At 41.6% G+C, this 19,521-nt stretch overlaps 2 long non-coding RNA genes across 16 annotated transcripts; one reads left to right on the top strand and one right to left on the bottom strand.

Annotated features, from left to right (window-relative positions):
• Positions 1-167: 167 nt before the first annotated feature.
• On the top strand, positions 168-19,316 carry LOC111255448 (uncharacterized). Of its 11 annotated transcripts, none has more exons than XR_015327745.1 (4): positions 203-1,542; positions 1,661-1,727; positions 2,168-2,184; positions 2,496-3,363. It is a non-coding gene; the product is annotated as an uncharacterized LOC111255448 (long non-coding RNA). The 11 variants fall into 11 exon arrangements; XR_015327729.1 differs by having other exon boundaries at positions 215-1,542; positions 2,760-3,363; XR_015327749.1 differs by having other exon boundaries at positions 196-1,449; positions 2,168-3,363.
• On the bottom strand, positions 5,027-18,863 carry LOC111255449 (uncharacterized). Of its 5 annotated transcripts, none has more exons than XR_015327709.1 (4): positions 18,547-18,863; positions 17,150-17,356; positions 12,940-16,723; positions 5,027-7,909 (listed from the first exon to the last, which is right to left on the bottom strand). It is a non-coding gene; the product is annotated as an uncharacterized LOC111255449 (long non-coding RNA). The 5 variants fall into 5 exon arrangements; XR_015327707.1 differs by having other exon boundaries at positions 16,668-16,723; XR_015327716.1 differs by lacking the exon at positions 5,027-7,909 and having other exon boundaries at positions 11,088-13,910; positions 16,668-16,723.
• Positions 19,317-19,521: the final 205 nt, after the last annotated feature.

Genomic DNA, 19,521 nt, shown 5'->3' with positions numbered 1-19,521 from the left:
TCAAAAAAGGTTCTATGCAAATAGCATTTCCTTCAAATGTTCAGTTAAAAGTGCCATCGTACGGTACACAGTTTGTCTAATTAAAAGAAGCTAATGAGAAAACATTTTACCGCCTCGTCTATAACCTGAAATCCTAAATAATACAATGGAGAAAAGTGTAGTTTTTTGAAGGAATTAGCAGAACTCAAGTTGAATTTCTGTCCAAGCGTTAGGGGTTTTAATGGGTAAGCCAACAGCATACCTCAATTCAACATGCGATGTAACGTTAAGGAAAACCTCGCTTTCTAGAAATGCACACATATCACAACAAATGTTCTATATAGACAAACATTCGATATTATACTTGTAGTTAATCAGTGTTGCGCAAATCTCTGGATTGGCATAGAATACAACAGCAGAACGATCGCTAGCCTGTTTAATCTCAAGTGAATAAAATATTCAAAACTACAATATTGCCTATGGAAAATCTATTTGCGACGGCATAGTATTCGGCTGCCACGCGCGATTGGGCCGCCACTTGCGTGTAGTGGCGACAGCACCGGTAGCGAGGATATCTAGCGCAAATAAGCCAAGTGGCATTGTCAACTGTGGCACTGTAGTGGCGGCAAAGTGACGCACGCCAGACGACTGTTACCGCCGCCGCCGCCGCCGCCGCCGCCGCCGCCGCTACTCTTACTACTGGCGCTATCGCTGTCGGCCATTTGCCCGCCACGAGAGAGGTCCATCGTGGTTGTCTTCGATGGATTCACCTGATGGCTCCGAACATCTCCGGTCATTCGTCCAGCAGCGGTGCCGTTCGAACATTTCAACCCGCTGCTTAGACAGCAGACAACAAAAACAAGAGCAGCCCCAATGTTGTAAAACGGTCTGCTGTTACTGATGCTACTTTATCGAACGAAGCGCAGGTAATTCTGCAGGGAGGTGAAATTATTGGTAGAGCCCTTGACTCATCGAAGGCTCGTGCGAATCGCTCTTTATTCCTCCGTCGACTACTTACCAGGATGTCGACTGGCAGCATCGACGTCTGCTATATTTGACGGCATCAAAAAACACGATCAATGTATTAATGGACAAACAGACGAATAGTATCTTTGGACTTGTACTTGACTATGCCGATGTTAACTCTTTGTGCCTTAATCATGGTCCACATACGTATACAGGTATAAAACTGCTATATCGATGTCCAATGTGAAATTGCCTTTGAAGCAGCAACTGTTGACGCCGGAATGAACGAGCTTGTGACACTGATCGAATGTGGCCTGCTTTGCCATCAGGAGTCCATATGGTGTCCGGGCTTCAGTCGCGCGTACGCAGGCGCCCCGCCAGAACGATACGGAGTTGCCCGCCTTTGTCCTCTTAGCACCGCGGTCTATCTTTCAGTTGGACCTGAGACTTACGGAACGTACATGAGCCACCGGTGATGCACGTACAAGAAGTAGCTTTTATTGGGTAATCTATTCAAGGGGTGGCAAGCAGCATTGACTAAGGAATTTTTCCTAGGACAGAACTGAAATGGCCGGAAAAGAAATCAATAGATACGAAGTAAGGATTCAACACAGTGTAATAGCGTTTAATCAAAAATTCACCTATAAGAAGTTTGCATTATTTCACATAAAAGGATGATTTGTACCGTCACTAATCGGGTTTGTTGTTTTATTAGGAAACAACTAGTGTCGCTGGTGTAAGCCGGACAACATGGCGAACGTTTCAGGGTGACCAGGAATTCGGTACGTATACGACATGTGCTTCGATACGCTGTTCTATCGTTTATTAAAAATTCGGCTAACAGGGGCAAAATATGGGCCGGAATGTGTCTCTAGAACCTGCATATCATTACCGCAACGCTACTTGTGGGCACCCTACGCCTGAGTTTAATTTGCTCTACACGAATGATGGCAAGTCATTAAATAGTTGGCTGGTCCTGCTTATATGATTTTTCACTATTTAATTGCTACAAATGCTGACGAATGGTGTCGTCTGTTTTTCTATATATCAGCTGTTACCAAAAGGACGTTGTTTTCTTTGCCGAAATAGTCGTCATTGTAATATATCTGTGCAACACGATAATCACAAGATATGTTAATAGCTGAATAAACCAACTTAACGGAATAGTACATTAGATATTGTACAATTATCAGTAACCCTAACATTTTTGGATGAGTTACAGTTTCCAGTAGCCTGCAGGTGAGTTTCTTGCTCAATTTACGTTTTATTTGGGTTCATACTTCGGCTATGCATATGACAGTTTATTAGTCCCCATTTACCTTACTTTGACGACAAATGTAATAAACATTTGGTCTACCGTTGTCGTGATAAGCACTGAGACTCATTGGTGGTAGCGAGATTACTACTTCTATAAATCTAAGCTATGCGAAATAGTGAATTGTAACTTTTCGAACCTTGTTCACAAGCATAGTTGTACTATTTTTGTTTTCATTTGAAATGTACATTTTGATACTTAAATGGTAATCCATTAAATAAATCCGTTGCTGTAGATACAGGGAAGGAGAACATCTTGGAAAGCAGTTGCGCCAACGTGTTGAGATTACGCCAATCTCCTACTGAAAGGTTTTCAAAACTATGAAAAAATAACTTGTAAGATCAATGTTAATTGAGTATGGTGAATGACAAGGAGCCTCTAACTGTAATTTTCTTTTGCTGTGTAAAGTAGAAACTGTTTCGCTCTCTTTATTGACATTGATTGCTCAAACCGTTCTATGTTCATCGTCTTCTTTATGTTTTGAGAGCTTTCGTTTCAGCTAGGACGAACTAGGACACTCATGGGGCTGCAGCGGATCAGTCCTGCGGTAAATCACCAAATGGAGATCATAGGCATTGCGGCTATGTATTTGCTCTCAAGCGATGTATCGCCTATTTAGTTAAATCCAACCTTTGATGTGACTATTCTATTTTCTAGCTATAATCTATTTTTTTTTTATCACGGTCACAATTCGATGCCATAATAAGTTTCTGTCAGTTCAAGCGCTAACAGGCGTAGATTTTGAGCTGCCAGTACAGCTTCAAGCATTACGTTATCAACATCTGCAGAAGATATTTATCAAGACCGAGAAAAGGTATTACGGAATGCCGGAGCATTCAAAATAGTTATATTTTGAAATACAAAATTAATGATTTTCTCATTTTTTTACCGGATAGTCTTGTATACACATAATGATTAATGTAGATAAATAATGCTAATAGTAATGGCTAAACTACAAAATAGTTTGTAGTATGTACTTCAAGTCTTAAAAATACTTTTTTAATAATATGTTTTCCGTATTTTTCACGAAAGACCGATGCTAATTGCGGATACAACCGGTAGAGTGAATAAAACCAGTAATCCGAAATTGATCGTTGCTTAAACGTGCTTCTATCGTTTCACCCAACGTAAACCTCTTAGAAACTGTTCTTCCATTGGACACGTGCCTGATTCACTTGTCATCAATTTACTGACAAAACATAATAATAAGAACGCACCTAATTACTGACAAGTAAACAAGACCGCATTGGTTTGGCATGTGTGCTATTACCATAAAAATATACTATACGTTAGTTCCTAGTAGTAAATGACAGCTCTAGCCGCAGCTTCTCCAGATATTATGCTCTGAGATGATTTAGATTACCGCTTTCCACATCGACGTGATATCACCACTGCGACAAACAGCTCTCAAACGTGTCGAAAAGCTCTGAAATTGAACGTGTCGAGATTACGATGCGATCACCCTACATATTCTACTCGACTGGGTCAAAGTGTGTATCACGGCGGCAGCGGAGGGAGATCCAACATAAGCGTACAAGAACGTCTAGCTGCATATAATCTTGATAACTGGGAAAAAACTGCTTCGTTTAACCACAGCTCTTTGACAAAAAAAAGTAGGTCGTGTAACCTAAGCCGATGATGCTACACGACACGAAAATGTTGCTTGAGATCGATACCTAGCATTTAGGATTGCTATTCTATAATAATGTTTTGCATGCACAGCAGGTGAAACGTATTCAATCGATGGTCATTACCAAGAATGTTCTGGATTTAAAATTGTGGGGGATCATTACGAAAATAGAATGGTAATGCTCAGTGGTTCTCATCACCACTGACTGCCGCCTTATAATATCAGTTTGATTCTATGATATGAAACAAACATATAGTGATGACTCATATCAATCCCTGAGCACATCGACCGCGAATATGAAAGCTATTGGGGACGTTAACTGAATACACGAACTGCATCGAGAAAAATCTACATCAGTACGCAAGCCACACATAATGAGATCCGGAAGCATTTCGAGTCTAAACTCGAGCCCGGCTTGGAACCTATTTCTGTTATGTCAGCCCCTTCTGCGTTTGGTTGCCCCCTTGCAAATGCATCTACCTCTTTTCTATTCAGCTTCTCAAAGGATGGCACCAGCTGCAAGCGATCGAAAAAGCTTGCTTCCGTGTTTCGCTCTTGTTCGGCTATCTGATAAAATGGAACTACACGGGAAGGGGACTCGACTTCGACAAAATGTTGAAACTTAAGTCAATGGCCTATAAATACGAGCGAAAAGCAAAAACTAAGCCGATGCCAACACGAGGTTTACGCTTTCATTTAGGTCAGAAAATAACGAGTAAGCACAAAACTAGGTCGAGGTTTCCGAAAAAAATACCACATGACATAAGCTTAAGTAACAAAATTGCGTTTTATAGGGGACATTGTTTGCGGCGTTAAAGAACTGTAAAACATTCGTCTGAGGCAGTCAGCCACTCACGCGGTCAGCTAGAACTGAGGTCATTACAGGAGAAGCCCTCGAATTAAATATAAAAAAAAAAAACGGAAAGTTTTGTGTGAAAAACATCTTGCACTCCTGAAGTCATAATCTTTGCCCCCATTTTTCAGCATTACTCGAATCAAAGTTGACTTCTAAAGACCTCACTGATTTACTTTTTTATCTAAAAGAGCCAATGAAAATTGCCGATAGATAGATATGTAGCTTAATTTTTGTATATAAATACATGAAAACGTGGTAGGAGAGAACTACTCGAGTAAACTAATGAATTACCAACAACATTTATTCGCAATAATATGCCCCTAGTAACTAGATTCTCAATTAGCAAACAGAGAAAAATACGCCTTACTTGTTATAACACATTTGATCGTAATCATTCAAACGTAGTTGACAAACAATTATTTGAAATTTGCAAATGTTCTAAATGAAGACATCACATGGGATTGAAGTGTTAATTATCGCAGATCGAATTGGCGTGAGGTCGACCGTATTGTTGTATTGGAAAGCTTGGTCATAGCCTGCAGTTCAAAGCGGTGCGCGAGTCTGCCACTATAATACGAAATGGCAGAAGGGTGGAGCAGGATCAGGATAGCCACAGAATTTCCTCCAGTATAGCGGTACATATAAAAGTATTAGAGGGAAGCAAAGCCGAACAGTACATGGATCCTAAGTACTTAGCCGTAATCACTGCTAGAAATGTAGCGGGATAAAATCTTCGAGATACATTATTGAGTACGTTATTCCAATAAACATAGGGCTCTGAAAGCCTCTAGGCCAGCCAACAGGGGACAAGGGTACGACATTATGGAGTGGATTAAAGTGTGACGTCCGAGTATGTTGTGTCACACTGTCCAGCGACTATAGGGAAGATTTTGTAGCGAGCGACAAAGTAGAATAGATATTTGTAAAATATTAAATGCTACGAATAATCTTTTTCACTTGCTGAATAGAAAAAGATACAAACTAACTGTATACCTTGTTACTGCGTGTTCCTGTGGTATCGGCGGAATAGGACATTCTCTGAGTAGGCGATTAGCTTTTGTGGGGCCAAAGATATATTCAGTAGATCGGCCTAAGTAGATCTGGCCTCTTGGATTAAGCCAATGTCTAGTTACGCTTACCCCATATAACAGAAGCAGATATTTGTAATAAACTGGCTAAGACAGTTTGATAGAATGAGACAACTAGTCCCCAGTCGAATGCCGGCTTCGGAGATAAACGATGTGCGCGAATGGCGAATGTGTATAAACACGTAGCCATTTTTCATACAGGCTGATCTTCCAGCTCGATCGATTCAGATTTGAGGTAGTGTAGTACAATTATTACTGTCGCCTAACTAAGCACAACAGTTATTCAAAGGCCTTAGCTGATGCTGATGACTTGAGCGTGACTCGAAGCACACCGACCACGAAGAAACTTAGTATGCCGGTAACGTACATCTACGTCTCGCCGTGTGTAATATTTACCATGTCAGAGTTTTATGCAAGTCGGTGTCGACTACGGCACAAAATGGGATTGTACAAAAGATTTGTTAGCAGAATCACGAGCTTTACGGTCGACGTAGGTAACCAATCGGTGTTATTGATGGTGTGAAAAAAAATTTTAAAAATGGTTAATGTTAATGGTTAATAATATCAGTTGTATTCTACGAAAGCACACAGATTTATGATGTTTCACTTACTATTACTAGCGATCTTAAAATAGCAGGTCGTTTTCTAGCCTTTAAAGGCGGTAGGATAACCGTCGCAGGCCAATACTTGTGTGAAAGGCATTGAAGGCGAGTTAACGAGGTGCTTACGGTCCGACAAAGCAGTTGTTTAAAATCTCTATTTGTATTTTTTCACGTCTTTCCATATCATGAATAGATAGATATCAGGACTACTAATATGTGATAGCGTAAGGTCTAGACAGCTAGGTCACACCTGATGAAGGAAACTGTAAATTGTTATATTTAGCTCTAATTTACCACGAGCAATCATACATATGAACGTTATAGATTTCGTTTTTCACTCTTTGTAAGCTAACCATTAACTACTAATCCAAATCGTAAATCGTCCCTAATGGCTAATTACATGTCGACGTTGGCTTACGCGACCGTCGGCAAATTGTTGGAATCTGAGTGGACTAGCGCGCGTAGAAGACAGGAAAGACAACAGGATATAATAGAGGGGTCGGTCTTCCTTTGGTCTAGATTGGGGACCAGGTTATCGTTGTTATGATTATAGTTGTGGAATGAGTTGGTTTTGTACGATGGGTTAGTAGGAATACGCCGGACGTAAAAGTTGACAAGGGAAAAAGCTGTTGTTAAGAATGCGTGGCTGTGCTCGTGGGAGGTCTAACATATTTCCAGCAGCCTTGCCTTTATTGCTGGTTCTCTGAACAGTGACTGAATAGAGCAAGGCAGCCAGCAAAGGATCGTGCCTGGACACGTGGACCTGCCGGACCTTGCTTAAGTTCTGAGGTATGCGTGTGCTGTGCGCCCTCCTTACTCGTTCACTACGAGCTTATCCATGGACTGTTGGGTCGGGCGTTGTTGAAGCTAAAAGAAATGTCATCGAAACGAGAAAGTCGAGGTCTGCGCACGAGTCTGCCGCCACCGGTCCTGAGCGGGTGTTTCGCCTGATATTCATATCTGAAACTGTCGGCAAGCATCTCTGGCAGAAACGGACTAGGAAGAACGAGAATTTGGTGCCCGCGAGATCTCATTGGTCACGTCTCGGTTTGGGCGCCACACGCAAGGAGCGTATGCACACAAACACTGTAGTTTTTGATCGTGGTGGCCGTCTGAAGATAGAGTTTGGAGAGAAGATAGAGAGTTTATTTTGCTGAGAACGGGCAGACTCTGCACTGCATGATATGCTTATGTCGTCTCTACAGTTTTCGCAAGGAGCAATGGGAGCGTCTAGGAGGAATTAAGGCAAGTGACTTGTAGGGTAACGCCCTACGATACTGCCGCTGACGTACGACCTATTCGATGTCGAAGTAAGCAGAATAAGGTTTAATGTGGAATAAATCGGATGCCACGGCCGTTTGTATTATATTGACGACTCAGGGTTTTTGAGGTGTAGTAATTTAGCAGAATATAGGTGGGATTTAGCGGAAATATTATCAAATAGAAGAGGTAGGATAAATCGGCACGACGGATCTGAAAAAATTAAATAAATGAAAAGTTACATGTAGTAGTTCACAAAAAATAGAAAGAACGATAATGTTATTCTAAATTAAATAATTTACCGACTATAATGTGCATGTACCTGCTTAGTATATTTTATATTCATGGTTCGAATGATCGGGGAAGGTTTTAGAAGCATAGCATGAGCTATAAGGGTTTGTCTGCCGATGCTGCTACTGCTGCGTGTCTGTAGTGTCCAAGCAATTGTACACACGTTGACATATGAGACATGTCTAGATATGCTTCGAGAGCTCTGCCTTTCCATAGTCGCTCTGAGGGTGTACACCCTCTACAAACGCAGTAAAACATGCTTTTTTTTTTATGTATTCATGTAAAATGAGTATTTCGTAATACCAGCCGGTATTAAGCTGTCTGCTAGTTCGTAAGTTGCAAGGCAGTGCCGCGGATTACCGCAGCTGGGTGGCAACAAACCTGTGAAGGCGTTTCTCATATCCACGCCATACAATAACAAACGCATGCGGCTATCAAAAGAGAAGCACTTGTAGAGATATTTTCCCCCAAAAAGTTATACAGTAATATGAAAAAAAACTCGCGCGAATACAGCACAATTGACGCATTGACTATGGCGAGGGGACGGGGGGATATGCAGCTGTCCAGTTATCTTCTAAATGATAGAGACAAAAGAAGGCTCTGTTTTCTAATAGGTAGGCACTAGTTTTTAAGCTTTATTTACTATTTGGCACCTTTTGAATAACGTTTGAAGTTAATAATATACAATACTCTAGGAATATGTCAGAAACGATCGGTTGTTTTATGAAGCTAATTGAAGTTTCCTATCGAGTTACATCGTTCCTCCTACACAGTATCGAACATTTTTTTAATTTTCACTGAAAATATTCCGGCGAATAGACAAACTTAGAATAGAAAAACAGTGAATAACATCAGCGTGCAATTGACGTTACGCGAATTGAAAAATGCTTGTTAATCCCCCCACTGCGGACTGCGACCGAATGCAACTAGTAGATAATCACAACAAACGTATTCCTGCGGATCGCGTCTATTACCCTATATGCTTCTTAGTAGTAATAGTTTCTATCATGAAATATGGAGTATTTCATCTGTTCTGTGCGAATAGCGAATTCTGATTCTCTGCGTCCCGGCGCCGCTTAAATGCAACTTTTCGTTTGCTTTTTTCCCTGCAGTCTTCTTACCTTCATTAGGCAACTTCGACAGCCTGGAACTAGGAGGAACTGTCCGGCAGCTATCCACGTGGTCCTTTTTTTTTTGCTCTTACTTACGCTGTATTGGTCTCCACTTAGCCATTTCGCTCTTTCTGTAGTCCTAACGGAGGATAAGGGTCTGTATTTTAGGACCGTAACAAAAAATAAATAGGTCGAATGGACTAAGACAGTTGGCGGATGGTCTCTACCTAGCCTCTATTTTGCATCCACCGAGTTCCGTGTGTCGAATTCATGCGTTGAACTACTACACCATCAACGAAACAAACGCGCCGTCAGCCTCATAGACACCCATCAAAATGTCCGCTCGACGACAATAGACGTGTGCTTGGCGTTTTTCGAAGCCGCTCACTCTTCGTTAATTCTACCTATTCAATCTTCTTCTGTGCTTTAGGTTGCAAAAGCTTTGAAGAAGAAAAGAGAAACTGGGGTAACGAGTATTAGCGAAAGCAGTATAACAGCGAAATACGGGGGCAGTAGTCACAGAGGTACGCTATAAAGAAATGCGACACAGTTGAAACCTTAAGGCACGTCAAAGTCGTCCAGACATCTATAGACCTATAGCCTGACTATTACAAAATGCCTAACCAGCATGCACCTACGACCTAGATAGACTCCATTGCTTCCATGACTTTTCCTAGCGTTAGTGGGATCGTGGAACCCAAGGCTCACTGGTTCTGTTTGAATATATCGCCACTGTTGCTTAGATCTCATTCGACCCTCTCCGCCATGTTTCTAACACCAGTCGACACAGGAACGGCAGCAATCGACTTGGTTGCATCACGACCGACGAACAACAGTGGAGTTATCGTCAAATGAAGCGTACGATGGTCAATACGTACCTCACAGTTAGATTTCTAGTTTAGCTTTCGTATGAATCATAAAGGAAAGAAACAAGAAAAATAGGGAGAGATGTGGTAGCATTGGATATTTGGTTTTCTAGTTGTTCACCGCCGTATCATTTCGTTCGTGTCCCTAGCGAGGTATGTTATCGTCTTCGCTTGCCATTTAGCTATCTGGCTGTAGTCGGTCACTGACTATATATGAGTCTGGGGACCTCAGCTTTCCTCTCTCAGAGTTTGAGAGTCTGGCCGAATGAATATATCGTTGTAGTTGCCGCCACTGCTCCCGTTGGCGTTGCTGTTGTCGTTGTTATTGTCATCGTCGTGCTTGTCGCTGCTGAATACCGCCACATGAATGAGGCACACTATTAACAAAGCGTCACGTCAGTAAAACACTCATGCATGTCAGATCTTCCACTATCGTAGGCACAATATAGGAAAGACAGAGCGGTAGAAATGTCAAAAGTTAGCCGAAGCAGCAGCACCGCTAGATTTGTATGCATTTCAACTGAGGTCTACGTACATAGAGAAGCGTGCAGTATAGTTGCCATAGCTAAAATGAATAAGCATCTTTCAACTAGGTAACCTTATTATCGTGCACCTCCGACTCCCAGGCCTTTGATTGTTCAATGGTATGCATCATTGGGTTTATTCCGCCTCTGAGATCAAATTGGCTTGAGTGCCTCAACAACAGAAAACCCAAAGACAATTCACGTATGTATTTCTCTTGCCGACGATATACTAACAGATATTTATTTACGCGATTGCCGGTATATCCGCCTGTGCCTAGTTGGTATTATAATATTGGCCAGCTTTCTTCTAACCAGCGCCTCTCCTTCGTGGCAAGTCGAGATGAATCATCAGAAGTTTTTATGGAAATTAAGGAAGTTCAGAAATTAAACGTGTGCTTTGAAATTCGACCGGATTATCCTCCATTAAGAAGTTAAAGTTTAAAATGAATGAACTCTCAAATACAACTCCATAACTACATCGTTTTGGACTTTATGTTTACTGAAACAAGTTTATTTAAATGACTTTATTGTAAGATATACCGAAAAGTTTTGTCTCGAGATGGACAATATATACGCAGTCAAACATTTCGCCGGGTGGTAAGTAAGGACATGAACATTTTTTATTAAAAATTAATTTTTACTAAAAATAATACAATATTTACAGACTAGATATCTAAAATCGAAGAAGTTTCAAATGGTTTTATCGACAAGCCTCACAAAAACAGCTTGCTAATGGGCACTTGATTTAATCGTGCGATCGAATCGCTAGTATCAAAATAGCCGAAGATCAATAAGGTAAAGGGAAGTCAACCATTTTAACGGCAAAGACAACAACAAAAATAACTGCAGCTATCTGAAGTTCCTCTCATTGAAGCTGATTTAATCAATGAGTGCGGAAGCTCTGAATGAGTTGAGATCAGAGTCATTAACGGCGTCCTATCTACTGATTTTGTCGCATAACGTCAGCATGTCTTCGCATAGGCTCGTTTGCGTGTTCCGTATAGGATTGACGTCAACGCCCCCCTGTTCGCCATTATAATGCTACCTACAACGCACCGAGAGAACGCAATTGCCTGGGAGTCCAGATTGCCAGTATCACATTGTTACGCTGATAACCGTCTGCTTGCCAATGACAAGCTTGAATATAAATCTGTACAATTTCACACGTGTGTCTATCTATAAAATCGAAATCGCTCTCGGCTCAGTTTCTATCAGCTTCTGCCAATAAAGGCAAAAGAAGAATTTTCAATGAAGCACACACGCAACAACGGTGCGGGAGAAAACAGGAACAACACAGGGCTGTCGAGCTGTCGTGATGGGTGGTCTATGAATTGAAAGCCATTCTTCACCGAAATTGAGTCAGCGACGTGTACGTACACGATCGTCTTCGCCATCATCGTGAGGCGATAGGCCGTTAATGGCTCACTTCAGCACAAAATGCTTTTCATCAATAGATTACTCTAGTAGTAAAGTGGAGAGTTAAAATCAATGTTAACATTACGCCGCTTGATACTTCATTTTGCATCCTTATCTCCACACACACAGGTATACATATGTATATATATATAAAACAGGAGCAATCTCAGTATGTTTCATGGGAGATGGTACCCTTAGATACAAGAAAATTATCGAAGTTTATTGGTGAATAGAAGGAAGCTGCTGATTCTTCAAACAATCTTCCATTCAATTTTAGATTCCGTTTAAGAGTAGAGGTAATGTTTACAATGCTGTTGAGCCATACTACATAACTAAAAAGTTGTGTTTCTTGATAAACAGGTGTCAATAGATAGATTTTGTTAGCTTTCAGTACCCAATATACTTCGTATATACAATAGAAATAGTATTTTGAATGCATCTGCAAGACTCCTTCTACTATATTTGTCTAAACTATATAACGCATCAGTGTAGCAATAGAGCCTAACATCTGCAGTGTACCGCCGTGTTGTATATTTATAGTGTACTTCAACGTAATCGTTATTTCAGTCAGTCGGATTAGCAGTGCCTTAACCAGTCTATGTGATTCAGTCTACGGTATGTCAAATGGCTGCAATCTTATTAGTCATTAAGGAAGACCAAAAATACTGTGATACTGATTCGTAGTTAGCTTCAACAGAAATATACTATACATTTATTATACCGTAACATAGCCATTTGATAATAGAATGCTACCTAGCGCTTTGTCACTTTTTGAGTTAGTAATAGAATTAACATATTATATTGGCTTAAAGTATCGAACCATGGACTTAGCCGACTCTTACGGTGTAACAAACTACTACGCAAATTCATTTTCGGTCGAGCTCTTCCCAGGCAGGTTTATACTTATGTGTACTTTTTTGCGCTGCGGGGCCTCGGCTTATGCCATTGAAGCAATGATAACCTGTCTGTGACTTTAAAATGTTATTTTTCAGCATTCAATACGACTAAGCTGATAGACGGATATCAATACGAACCTCTTAGCCAGGCCGCCGGCGGCAAGTTTCATAGTCCTCCGTCGTCACAATGCCCCCTATGCGTTACTCTTGGTCACCTTCTACACCCTTCCGGGCTGACTAATGCTGAACGACGTCTGCCTGTGCCAAGAGTGGCAAGGTATATTTGTGAAACCGCTTCGTTTCCATGTTCTCTCATTGTCTTCTTCCTTCTCTTTAAAGATTTTCTCTTCTTGTGCTGCTTACACACTAATATTTTGCTAAATTGCAAGGAAAACCACATTCTGACACAGTATACAGGATATTTTTCCGGACCATGAGCGTCTAGTGGTTTTGAATATCGTAAGCCCGAAGCCTCTTCCACAAGAACGTCGAAAAAGGAACATGGGCATGTATGCAGAGTAGGTAAACGTCAGGCGTTGACAGAACGTCTTGCGCCCTCGTTCACTAGCAGGAGATTAAAAGATAAATTGGGATCTTTTTCACGAAGGTTTTCAGAGAACAATAGCTAAGAGTTCGGTTAGGTTAAGGGACGGAGGCAACATTCTCGCGATAAGAAAGAGAGTCTAGTAAGGTCTTTGTTTCTGCGTGCTGCTTCTCATCAATGCAAACTGTTTATGTGAGCGATGACTGCTATTGGAATAAAAGGCGGAGAACGGCCATGAGAGCCCTCGACATTGTTTAGGTTAGGCGAAGGTGCCGAGGATTACCACAATGACAAAGAGCCAACGGGAACGGCGTGACGAGACTGCTTCGACGGGCAAAAGCAGCAGTGGGAGGGCGCTAGCAAACGCGATAGCAGTGGGTTCGTAGCTCAACACAACGAGACGGCAGGAGTTCGTTACCTAAAGTCGCTTTGAGCGAACGAACGAGTTTAGTTGAAGAAACAGCCCATTGACAACAGTAAAGGTGTAGTCGGTCTTGGTTCCAAGTAGAAGGAGACGGCTTCAGCGCGTGATTCGACGGGTCGGTGAACCCAATCCTCAGAAAATCTCCGGCCGCGAACGCAGGGAAAGGCAGAGAAAGACAGTTACTTTGAGCTTAGCATTGATCATTCAAATTTTGTTTTCACCATTCACAACAAGCGATGTGCTACGCTTTTCTCAGTTGGTTCTATGATATTATCTGGTGCTGACGGATGGATAAAATCCAACGGACACTTTTGTGGCATCAAAAGCATTAGAAAAGACCGTGTAGCTTCATTATTATTTTGACTTCGCAAAAGAAAGAGAGGACGAGTGTTACGAGCTGGGGAGGGCTTTGATAGGGTGTGCTGTGGTCATTTGGCACTGATGTCACAATGCTATTCGAAGCTATGGGCCCGTAAGTGACTTGATATGAGCCTGATCGAAAGAACAACAAAAAGGATTCGACGAAGACGTCAGGTCATTCACGCGTCTACAGCACCGTACAAGTTACGAGTCGTATTACAATACGGTACTCGCCCTATAATCGCACCAAACGAGAGGAGATGTGATCTCAAATACAGCGGAGTACATTTAGAAATAGTCACACCTTGCTTCAGCTGGTGAAGCAACAATCCAACACTTGTCCCTCATAGGATGTCATGAGTAAGTTAAAATTAAGCCAACGCTCTCTTAGAGAATTACCACCAATCATGCGTATGTTTTTGCTATATGGTCTAGACTCTTAACAATAAACTAGCACATGTAAAGCAAATGGCCACATTTCCATTACCTTGTATTACTTCGATAACACACATGTAGCACATAACGTGTTCATATCGACGATCTGTCGGTACCAGTACAAGCTAGTAAGTAGCGGACTGGCAGTTCGTTATTGAGTCATTTAATAAATACGCAACCTAGTAGGACACCCGTATATTGCTGTCCTCTTCAAAAAGACTCAGGGCTAGTAAGTAATGGCCATTCCTCAGGGAACGTCATCAGAGAGCAAGTAACACAACCCACAACTCGACAACCAGTAATGTCCACTGTTGCCTGAGTAACCCGTAACATTTATCTAGCTTTGCGACTTTTAGCAAGTAAGAACAACATAATCGAGAAAATGCTGCTTCCTCAACTTAGCGGAGACGGTACGACACAAGCTATAAAATAACGTAACTGCATTTTGAGCTGTCTGTCACTTTCATCGTGTCTCGTGATGTTTTGCGCCTCAAATCGAATGAAGTTCCCGATCTGCCAAGCCTTCAAACCTTCGATATAAGCCTAGTCCATAAAAAATCTGTATGGAATTGACAGTCTAAAATGTTTCAACCTCAGATAAGGCAAAAATGACACAGGTAAGAACTCGTCTTGAATGTAACAATGACGAAAGACAAATACACCGCTTTACTTTCAGCGTTCCCACTTCGCCGTACGATGCTGCTCGACTCTGTTCTGAATCCCTGCTGGTTTTCAACATTTACGACGTTTACTCGATGTGCTGCTTTACCATCGCTAGCGGGTCCGTTTGTCGCCGTCAGGCCCTTCAATCAAAGCGAATTATCCTAAAACAGAGCTGAGACTCGTGTTAGCAATTACAAATGAACTAGTTTTTTTGTCATCGCTCAATCCATCGATGACAATCGCTAGTCTCCCAGACTACAGCCTAAACTTGCTTCCTCTCAGCCATCTCCGCCCAGGTCAACATCGATGGTCTTCTTTGTTGTGTCTGATTCGAACAATTCATCTTAACAGTCCTAATCTAATTTTCGTTTGTAATTCTCGGGTCTTTTCTGCCACGTCGTCTGGCACGTGGCGCGATAATTTAAATCACGGAGTCGTCATTAGCTATTCACAATCGCTAGAGGTACCCACCGCTCGAAAAAAACGTCTGCCGGCTTTACACAGCAGCTGAGCACCACCACTGCGGCCTAAAAGGCAATACTGCTATCGGCGACAGGAGGCGTACATATCGACTGCCTAATGCAGGACAGCGGGGCAGAACTATTATCAACAACATCTCTACGATAGCATGAGGAAATCTGCGGCGGGCAAGATCGCTGCTGCGCGCGAAGGATTGCATTTAACCTACCTGTTCTAAATACCTCTCATCATACGTATCGTTGGCTATAGCTTAAAAAAAGCTAGAGGAAAATGTGTAGGCAGGTATGATCTTCATTTTGGCTTGTTGGCACTGAGCGTGCCGCTCTGATGCTGCTGCTGCCACCGCCAATTAAGCAACGAGTCTATGAAGCAGTCGCAGGAGCGAAGTGCGCCAGTCAAGAAATACGCTCCGCGACGGATGATCGCATGATGGACGAGCGTGGCTTCCACTAATAGTTGGATCCGATTGGATTCTAGTGGCTGTAAGGTCGATTCGATTTCTTGCTTTCCTTCTTCTATTTTTCGTTTTTCTTATGCTGGGTGTTTTTTTTTGCGGCTACGGCTGCTACTATTGCTGTTTTGTTATTCTACGTAGTGGCTGTGTTATTCGATGGATCTAACCACAAGGACAGATGGGATAGATGAAAAACACTGGAGCTGGCTGTCGGCTGCTGTTTGACTGCTCTGTATCAATTCAACCGCCGCATCGGATGTCATCCGACGTCCTATACCACCGCAGAAGCAGTTATATTACGTCAGGTCAGAGATCTTGTGGATATTCGACTTGCTGTAGCCGGCATCGCTGCCGCTGCTCAGGATATTGGCAGTACCGGATACCGAATAGCGAATGGCTATGATGACGAGAATGAGCGACTATTGACGGTGTATGAGCGGATTGACTGAAGCGAGAGGCGTCTCGTCTGGCGCGTGTATTCGTAGATATGAAACGAATTTACTTACCAAAGACTCCTAACGCATATCTTCGAATATATAGGTGTAGTGATGGGCGTGTATATCTGTAAGCGTACGTATTTTCTACGTTAAATTTCAAATCTGACTTATTTGTGTGGGTCAGAATTAAAATGTTAAAAGTTCTTCTTTTGTAATTTGACAACTGGAAATAGACCACTGGAATAATGTGCTTGTGGCACAAAGAATAGCAGAACGCATTGCGTATACATCGGTGTGGCCTAGAGATTGCCAACATCGCTAAATGGTGACCGATGCACAGAACTACCATTTCTATTATTGGATATTGATGCAAACATTCAACTATTCCATAAAGGTCTTTTATTTTTGTGCTATCTTGAAAGGTTGTGCTTGTAATAGAAAAGGCACGCGTCGAAGGTATTCTGCATTAACAACAAGAACACGTGACCATTATAACGATACATAGGCAAATAGGTAAGAAGCAAATGGCCAGGTAATAGGCTCGTAGCTACCTGTTATGCCGGAAACGTTGATGCCGAAACTTGTAAGAGCGCTTAACGAGGCTGGCAGCAAACTCGAGAAGAGGGCATACCATTGCTGGCCATCAGGATTAGTACACGAAACGACGAGAATTGAGCCTGTGTGCATCCAACAGGAAGGCTTTAACCATTATTATTCATAGCAGCGAGTCTGATCAGTTGCTAACTGTAGGCCGTTACCTGCAGAGGAGGCCATCATCTTTATTAGGCTGAAAATACGGTTCGCACGGTTTTTCTTTGAAGGCCTGATTATACTGCAAGATAGCATTGATGATCTAATGTTATTGGAAATTTCGAACGACTCATCTATGATTGCTGCCTTTTTTTTTGAGATCGACACACGTAAACGGTTTCATGCTTCTAATTAAACCAAAAAAACGCATTCTGTATCAGTTTAGTTTGTAGTTCGTAGTTGAAATCAAGTTTATTACGTGGACAAAGTATGATTTCAAACCCGGAAAATACTGGGATGCTTAATGTAAACCGAACCAGTCTTTTACTAACACACTGGAAAAGTGAACGGACCTTTATATCATTGTTCGATGTGTTTTCATTACACTTGGCAAGTTTAAAGCAAAAACCCTGAAAAAGAAAAAGTCAGAAAATTTTCTGCAAATTTACCTTTCAGCTTCTAATCAAAGTTCATTTTTTTAACCGTTATTTCTATTTCCTTACGCTAGATGGAAAGCTTCGTTAGGACAGAGATGCTTAATATTAGAGATGCTAAATACAGTGACGAACTTATAGCTTCTTCTCGAATAAACAAAAGCAATTCCCCAAGCAACTCCTAGTTGCCTTCTCTTATTTTTCCTCTCAATTGTTATTTATCTCTCAACTCACCTTGGAGCTTGTTAGAATTAAGTAAGGGTTGGAACGAAAATTAGACATACTGATAACCCAAACATTTTAATAATGTCTAAATAATAAACTATACGTTTTAGCGCATTGTACATTGTATGTGCACGTAACAGAATGTTGAGCTTCATTTGTTCGCAGATTTGTGAATCTGAGTATATCTTAGGCCGATTCAAATTGTTGTAAGGGAAAAAATTATGTTCTGGCAGACAAGAAACGGCAAGTTAAAATACTAACGTTTACTTGAAACATTTAAGTTTACGTTATTGGACCAAGTGCTGGAATTGGATTCGTAATATTACAAAACGTCAGGAAGTTGCGGCATTCTTGATGCTGATAAAAGTTGGTAGCTTGGTACATCGCCTTCGAACCTGAAAGACTTGATTTTGGAAACTTATGCGGCGACTGAGACAAAACGATTGGCAGTTTTTGTCATCTTTGACATCGTCCATCTAGATCGACCTAGTTGCAATCATAGTTGACGAACGGAATCGTTGCGCTCACTCGTAACGCACCTGCAAATGTTTCCTTTAAAGGGCAGTGCACACGCCCGTACAGGTTGGGACTTGAAATTATCGATCCCCTTACTTTTCCTCTCTGACGTATGGTAATTGTTGCCGCCGGAGCTTCACATAATCCACACAACCGGAGATACGATTACTTACTATCGATGCTAAAAAGTTTACCAACGAATTCTACAATTCCTAGTTCACGTAGCTAGCATCGCAATCGGCAGCGTAATTTAGGTCTGCCGAACTTTTCGAATGATTCACTTTAGTCACTACAGTTTTACATCACAAGCAATAATAAAGTTCGCTGCGGCAGTGTTTTCAGGTATCAATGGAATCGAGTGTCAATGCTGTTGCCCGTAGAGTAAAGCACGCGATTCCTTAAGGAGGCATTTGACCATGTGGAAGCAACACGTCGTACACATCAGCTTAGCCAGCCCAGCCTTCTGCTTCGTTATCCAGTCCGGCTCAAATGTTTATAAATTCACATTGAGACGTTGTCTTTGCGCGTGAGGCTAAACTATTATATAGTTTCTGCGTTTGCTACAGCTTGGCCTGTGGTGACAACTCGAGCAACAGTACTTAGTTCGGATCATTCCCACAGATGGCGCTACATGTGTAAAGTAAAACTTGCTTTTGATCTGCAAGGATATGAATTTTATTATGTTTCTGCTAACTATGGGCAAAGTGTTTATCATCTTGATTAGTAACATATTCTAACACTAACTGTGCTGTCGGCTATTGGCTGACCTTGCTGCTTTTAATCTATATAAATATTTGCGCTGCTCCATTGCTGTGAGTTGTCATTTATTTATAACCATAACTTTTGAAATTTAGGTTGTCGACTGTATACCCAACGTTATATGCAACGCAATATCAAATTTTCTTATTTAGCTTCTAGTAATCTTCTTATATTTGCCTTAGAGTAGTTGCGTGTTATACGGTATCTTGTTCGGTGCTCTACCAGTTTTTCTACGAGCA

The sequence above is a fragment of the Varroa destructor genome, unplaced genomic scaffold (assembly GCF_002443255.2).
Source record: "Varroa destructor unplaced genomic scaffold, Vdes_3.0 BEIS01000001.1, whole genome shotgun sequence".
NCBI lineage: Eukaryota > Metazoa > Arthropoda > Arachnida > Mesostigmata > Varroidae > Varroa > Varroa destructor.
Note: the sequence above shows the minus strand (reverse complement) of the source record. Positions and strands in the feature narration are given on the sequence as shown.